The sequence below is a fragment of the Apteryx rowi genome, unplaced genomic scaffold (genome assembly GCF_003343035.1).
Source record: "Apteryx rowi isolate R43461 unplaced genomic scaffold, aptRow1 scaffold_11, whole genome shotgun sequence".
In the NCBI taxonomy this organism is placed as follows: domain Eukaryota; kingdom Metazoa; phylum Chordata; class Aves; order Apterygiformes; family Apterygidae; genus Apteryx; species Apteryx rowi.
The window spans coordinates 6,181,614-6,187,658 of record NW_020447308.1 but is presented as its reverse complement, the minus strand read 5'-3'; the positions used below and the strand labels follow the sequence as shown (position 1 = coordinate 6,187,658).

The window sequence follows — 6,045 nt, the reverse complement described above, 5'->3', positions numbered from 1 at the left end:
CCCCCCCCCCCCCAACGCGCGCGCCCTGTCAGCGGGTGTCGCGCAGCCTCGCGCGGGTGCGCGCGTTTCTGTCGCGACTCGCTCCTTGGCCGCGACAGCGCGTAGCTGGGTTAATGGGACCTGGCGGTGAAAAGTAGCCCTGACGCTTTTATTTTCGTTCCGCCGCGATGTCCGTGCGTAGCGCGGAGCGTTGCCCGGGGTATGGTCGTATTTGATGACCTCTCGGCTCTGGTTGTGAGTCTGGGGTAATCTCTGGCTGTTGACTTAAAAATATGCTGCGTCCGAGAATGTCAGTGCGCTAGAAATGAGGTCTTGACTTGGCACTTAGTTCTGAAGCTTAATTTTTGAATTAACTGAGTGGAAGCATAGTGTTCTGGACAGCTTTTTACTTCATTTCACTTTTTTTTTTTTTTTTTGAACTGTTGCTCAACTAGAGATTTCTGTAAAAAGTGTTGCATTACGGTACACAATCTTTAACTTTCTGAATGATTAAACACAAGTATTTAATCTTGGCAAGTATCTGCGGTGGTTTAGGAAAACTAATTGAGTTAGTCTAGCCAAGGAAGGCCGAGGGGGAGAAAATGGATTATTTCTGGTTTGTGTATCAAACGTACGCGCTAGTCTTTCTTTATAAGAGTCTCCTCTTTCTCCCTTCTTTTTTAAAATTTTACGTATTTAAAGTATTGGTGAAACTTGATCCTGTTGTAGAGGACTGGGGAATCTGCAGTCTTATTTAAAATGCATGTTAAAATGGAACTGCATCTCTAGTAAATGCAGCTTGCTTTTTTTGGAGGTAATCATAACTTGCATTGAATTTGTTTAATTATCAAAAATACCGCATTAAAGTTTTTGTGGTTAGTTTTTGGGGGAAAGGGATAAACTGCATGGAACAATATAAAAGATAGAAAAAGAACAAAGAAAATTAAGCTTCTCTACAGCCTTAAGAGGTTCTACCAAGTACAATATTTTACTTATCTTAAAAACATTAGGGTCCAGTTGGGGGAGGTGTGCTCCTCAAGTTTATGAGCAGCTTCTCCTCTTTTGGAGCATACTTTACCCAAAAGTCTCTTCTAAATAGTGAAATTACTGAAAACTACCACAGAAGATAAGATCTGGTTCTGCAAGTAGGTAGTATGACCCCTTTTTAAAACAGGCTTATTTAGAAATGTTTTTCCAATAGTAAGGATATTCATACACTTGAGTTTTCATACTTGCTGTAGCAGTATGGTTGCAGTTTCACATTTCTTGCAAACAGCTTGTTCTTTACTTGAATGTTACACCTGCAAGGAACTTAATGGCATTTCTATATGTGTCAATGGCACTATTAGCAATTTTGTAGTTATATAGCCAGAGTTAACTATTAATTAGGACAGGCATAAATATTAAATTGACAGAGCCTGGCCTATACTGTAGGGCTCACGTGAGCATAGCTGATGAGGTGCAAGCATTAGGAATTATGTAAATAACCAGGTTGTATTTAAGATATATGCTTGAAAGGGAAGGTAGTGAGGTAGAGTGTAGAGTCCCTGTGGATGCTCTATTAACTACACAGAAGAGAATGAAGTTTATGTCAGGAAGATATCTAATACTACTGCTCTGTGTCACTCTTAACAAAGGAATTGGGGGGCAGCACTGTTCAGAAGCAGGTCTGGAAATTCTTAATCTACAGGATTTTGCATTGAAGGATTTATTCATCTCAGGGTAAATTCCTGCTGTAAGGTGTGATAGAAAACCTGTTTTGTGAATCTTCAGTAGAGAAGACAATATCTAGACCAAGCTGAATAACGATAATGGCGTTAATCCTGAGGTTTTAAAATTGGAAAAAGAAGTTTGCAGTGTCACTTAAATATTCAATGTTCCTTTTCCATTTCCTTTGCACTTAGCAATTGAATTGGAATTAGTTTTGCAAGTCATAGTAGGTTGAAATGCTTTTTATAACAGTGGCTGTAGAAAAAGTTGCAATCATGGTTAAAGTCACAGCAGCACACTGTGGAAAGCAGCTAGTACAACAATTAGTCAAAACTCTTCTGAATCTTAAATAACTACTGAAATGAAGACTTCCAGAAAGTCTTTTCATTCGTTGTCCTTTCCTCAACTCTGACCTTAATTTTTAAATATGTTGTCGGCATGACCAGAAGGTTTGAAGCTAAAATGTTGCACAACTTATGTTGGATTTAACAAAAAAGAGTTGTTGTAACCTTGTTCAAACATAATGTTTTAGTTACTGGTGATTTCCAAGTATCTTGCTGTCCGACAAAGAGTTCTAGTAGCTCAGGTCTTGACACATCCTGACCTGGGGATTTAAGATATTTGTTCTGAAGTTTCCTGGAAAGAACTATTGCACTTCTTAAATGGAGGGGAAAGAAATAGAAGTGGTTTTGATGTCTTTTTTTTTTTTTTTTTTTGGTTAAGTGCCTTAAATTGCATCATGTTTTGTAATGTGGATTGGTGTATTTCCAGTTTCATGGTCGTGTTTATTAAAGTGTCTCAATCGGGCTTCTCTGTGATATACTGAAATCTCAGTATATTTTTCTTAATGCTGACCATCTCAAAACAAATACTTCCCCCCCCCCAAAAAAAAAAACCCTCTAAAGATCTATATTACCTTTGAAGAAAGGTTAGATTGTGCTTGCACAAAAAGTGAGCGTAGTGGTGTGGTTTAGAGGGCTGAGTCACACTCTTCCCTCATCTTTCTGCTGTAGCCTTGCTGGGTGGTCTTGGACAAGAACGCAGAAGCAGAAGCCCTGCCTCTCTTCCCTTATACATCTATTCTGTGTATAAATAGTATTTGCTACTGTGGGTACGAATGATAATACAAATCTTATGCCATACTAAACGCAGCAAATCCTTGCAATTCCCCTGTGAGCAAAAGCAGTTATGCTTTGCTTTAATTGAGGATAGCTAACAGGTAGGAGATGAATATGTATAAACAGTGAATGGATCACCGCTGTTCATTTTCTGAACTGTTCAACTGTTGAAAATGAGGTATTTTTAACAATGGTGTGTACCAAGTAATTACTTAAAGCAAATGTACTTCTTTGCTATATTGCGTAATAAGCCTTGGATGTTTTCTGTTGTGCTTCATTTCAAGCTTCATCTATGCCTCATCTGGAGATGCTCTGCTCATGTATGTGCGCTTGTAAAGTTCCCCAACAGTCTATACAGTAAAACTGAAAACATACAGTGAAGGCTATGTGAGGGAGTGGTGCAGAGAGGTTTGATCTGTAGCAGCAGTCTATGGTGCAGAAATAGTCATTGGTGGTTCCCTAAAGAGCTCAAAAATGATAGTCAGAGGAAATCATGGAGGAGAAGTAGAAATGAAAGGCTTCAGAAAGTTTTGTTCCTACTCTTAAACGGCACGTTACTCGCTTTTTGAAGTGTCCTTTCAAGCATTGGTTAGAGGGTTAGTGTAGAGACCAAGATAGCATGAAATTTAAGTAGGCAATCATGAGGGGAGGAGCTAGGAAAAAAAAAAAGTAGGAATTGTGATATAAAAATAGGAAGTGAAAAGCAAGGTGGAGCGTGAAGAGTAAGTTAGACAATTATATCCTCGCTATTTAATCTGTACTTTAAAATTTGTTTTGATTTTTTTGTGGTGGGGATCAGGAAAAATCATTAATGTTTATTAATGAAAGTATTTATATTTAACTTTCTGAAATAAAGGTGGAAAAACAGCAAGTGTGTTGTATAAATTATATGTGCATCTATGCAAATGCATCTGTGCAAATGAAAAAGTCCCCAGAGAAACCTCTTCTTCTTTGTGCAAGTATTATACAAACAGAAGGGGACTGTAGGCCAGACTCTGACTTTTGGTTATATCTTGAGCTTCAAAAGAAATTTGTGGGCTTAGAGTTATTCTGAATTCACAGTTGTACAACTGAGATCAGGATCTGGTCCAGCTTTGGTAGCTTCCATATGTCAGCAGGTTTGCCTGCATAATATTTTGACTATAACTTTACAGTGAAAGAACTGATCCTGTCCAGCTTCTGTAAGTGCGCAAAAAAAAAAAAAAACTTAGGAGAGCACTGTCAGTTAAATCCCAGTAAAGGAGCAGTTTTCTAACAAATTGTATCACTTTGTAGTTGTCTTCTACACTGGACTCCTATTCAGGACAATGAAAATTCGTTCTATGGAGCGCTAGGGGCAAACCCTTCTGTGAGTACTTCTCTCTTAATATTTAGCACATATGGTGGCTCTCCCTGACTTGGTACACTTCAGCCTTTCTTTAAAGGGCATAATTGTATAATAGTTTTGGCACAAAAGATGGGGAAGGGTTTTTAAGATGTCTGTTCTATATTACAGAAAAATATTTTGAACTAGCTTTGGGATCCTGGAGTGGTGTAGTTACATAAGGATATCATTGCGTGTAAGCTAATTTACTGTGGTTATCAGGGGGGAACACTACTTTAATGTTGTTTTAAACTACTTCGATACCTAACCTGGCTAGGAAACTGTGTCACAGCAATGCATGTTGCTAGATAGATAAACTTATACTGCTGCAAGTTCAACTATGTTCTCAATAATTTTTCCGTGGAGTAGAAAGTCACCATTTTGCTAACTGGACATACTAGATGAGAGGCCAATTAGTCTGCGTTATCACCCCGTTAAACCTTTCCAGTGTGGTGTAGATCATCTGCCAATGACAGTTACAGCTGGCAGCTGCAGTCTATGTGTGTCAGCTGCTCAGTGCCTTTGATTTGCAGCATGACTGGGTCTGGTTTTCCTACCTGCCGGGATGTTTTTGCTGGCCAGAGTCAGAAAAGATGTCAAGTGTTCCAAGTCCTGATTAAACTGATGTTAAAATGCAACAAAATGTTTAGAAGCATTTCTCTCCCACCACCACCACCACGAGTTCAGATTTGTAATTTATGTAGAGGAAGGTTTCACAACTAACCTGAAACCGGCATGCGTGCCCAAACACGGCTGGGTGAAAGCAGAACTCTTCTGGCAATCTTTTGATGCACACTGACAATTTCAGTGAGAGCTTTGGGTTTTGAAGCTTAATATTAGAAGACTTGCTGTTTTCATTTGCTTGTATCTACTGTGCTAAGGAAAAGAGAACATTCTGTTTGGAGGACTTTTCCTTTTAAAAAGTTGTTGTATAATAAATAGTTGTGTTTAAAAAAAAAAAAAAAACATGGACTAGCTGCCCTCTTGAACTGTGTTTTGGATGAAGTAATATTTACATTTTATAGTGCTTACCTTGGCTTCCCTCCCCCTCCTTTGCTATATATTGATTTCTGCATCCCTCCTTACAAACACAGTTGTACTTCAGAAATTATTTTCATTCTTAAGTTGTGCTTTCTGGCCATAAATGCTATAATTTAAAATGAAAAAATTGAAGTTTTAAAACCAGCCTTGTTAAGATTTGTCTCTGTCGTGCTTCTCCTGGGATACTCGAGCGTCACTTTTTGAATTTCTGTAGATAAGGTTGAATGTCATGGAATTTTGCTGTGGTGCAACTGTAATGAGCACCTAAGCAGTGGCAGACTCTCAGTCAACCCTTTTATTGAGAATAAAAACAGCACTGAAGAACAAATGAATTGGTGGGTGATTGTGGAGAGTATGGAAGACAAAAAATGCCTGATCTCTCCCTCAGCATGAAATCTCTTCCTTCCTGCTTCCTCTCTGTCAGTTATTCTGCTTCCTCCTTTCAGCTTTGATATTCTAGTGGCCAGTTCTTGTTAATTCACTGCAGCAATCCCACTGAATCTCGATCAGCCTCTCAATTTAACCCTAATTTCTATTTGTCCTAGGCCTTGCTGAACAAATCTGCCTATCCTTCAGTTTTTGGCCTCCATTCCTATTTTTTGCTCCCAAACTCATTGTCCTGTGTTCTGTTCCCTGAGCTCTTATCCAGCACTTTTCTGTTTCCCAGGCACCTCTTAGAGACCCTTTGGTGCCAAGTTTTCTGCAGCTCTCTTGATTGTCTCCACTGCTTTTTGAATTAGTGTATTGACTATGAGATGATATGAACAGCTGTGAACAAGCCTAGAGATATTTAACAGCAATTCTGGTCTAGCGGTGTAGCGGCAGAACAATGTT

The 6,045-nt window shown here is 38.9% G+C and overlaps 1 protein-coding gene across 4 annotated transcripts in view; it reads left to right on the top strand.

Annotated features, from left to right (window-relative positions):
• Positions 1 to 4,056: 4,056 nt before the first annotated feature.
• The window catches only part of DENND4A (DENN domain containing 4A), a 52,476-nt gene continuing 50,487 nt past the window's right edge, over positions 4,057 to 6,045 (top strand). The window contains exon 1 of one of the 4 annotated variants that reach the window (XM_026074306.1): positions 4,057 to 4,155. The gene's annotated coding sequence lies outside the window, so the exon portion shown is untranslated. The remainder of the gene's footprint in view (positions 4,156 to 6,045) is intronic. The other 3 variants (XM_026074278.1, XM_026074296.1, XM_026074287.1) reach the window with 3 other exon arrangements.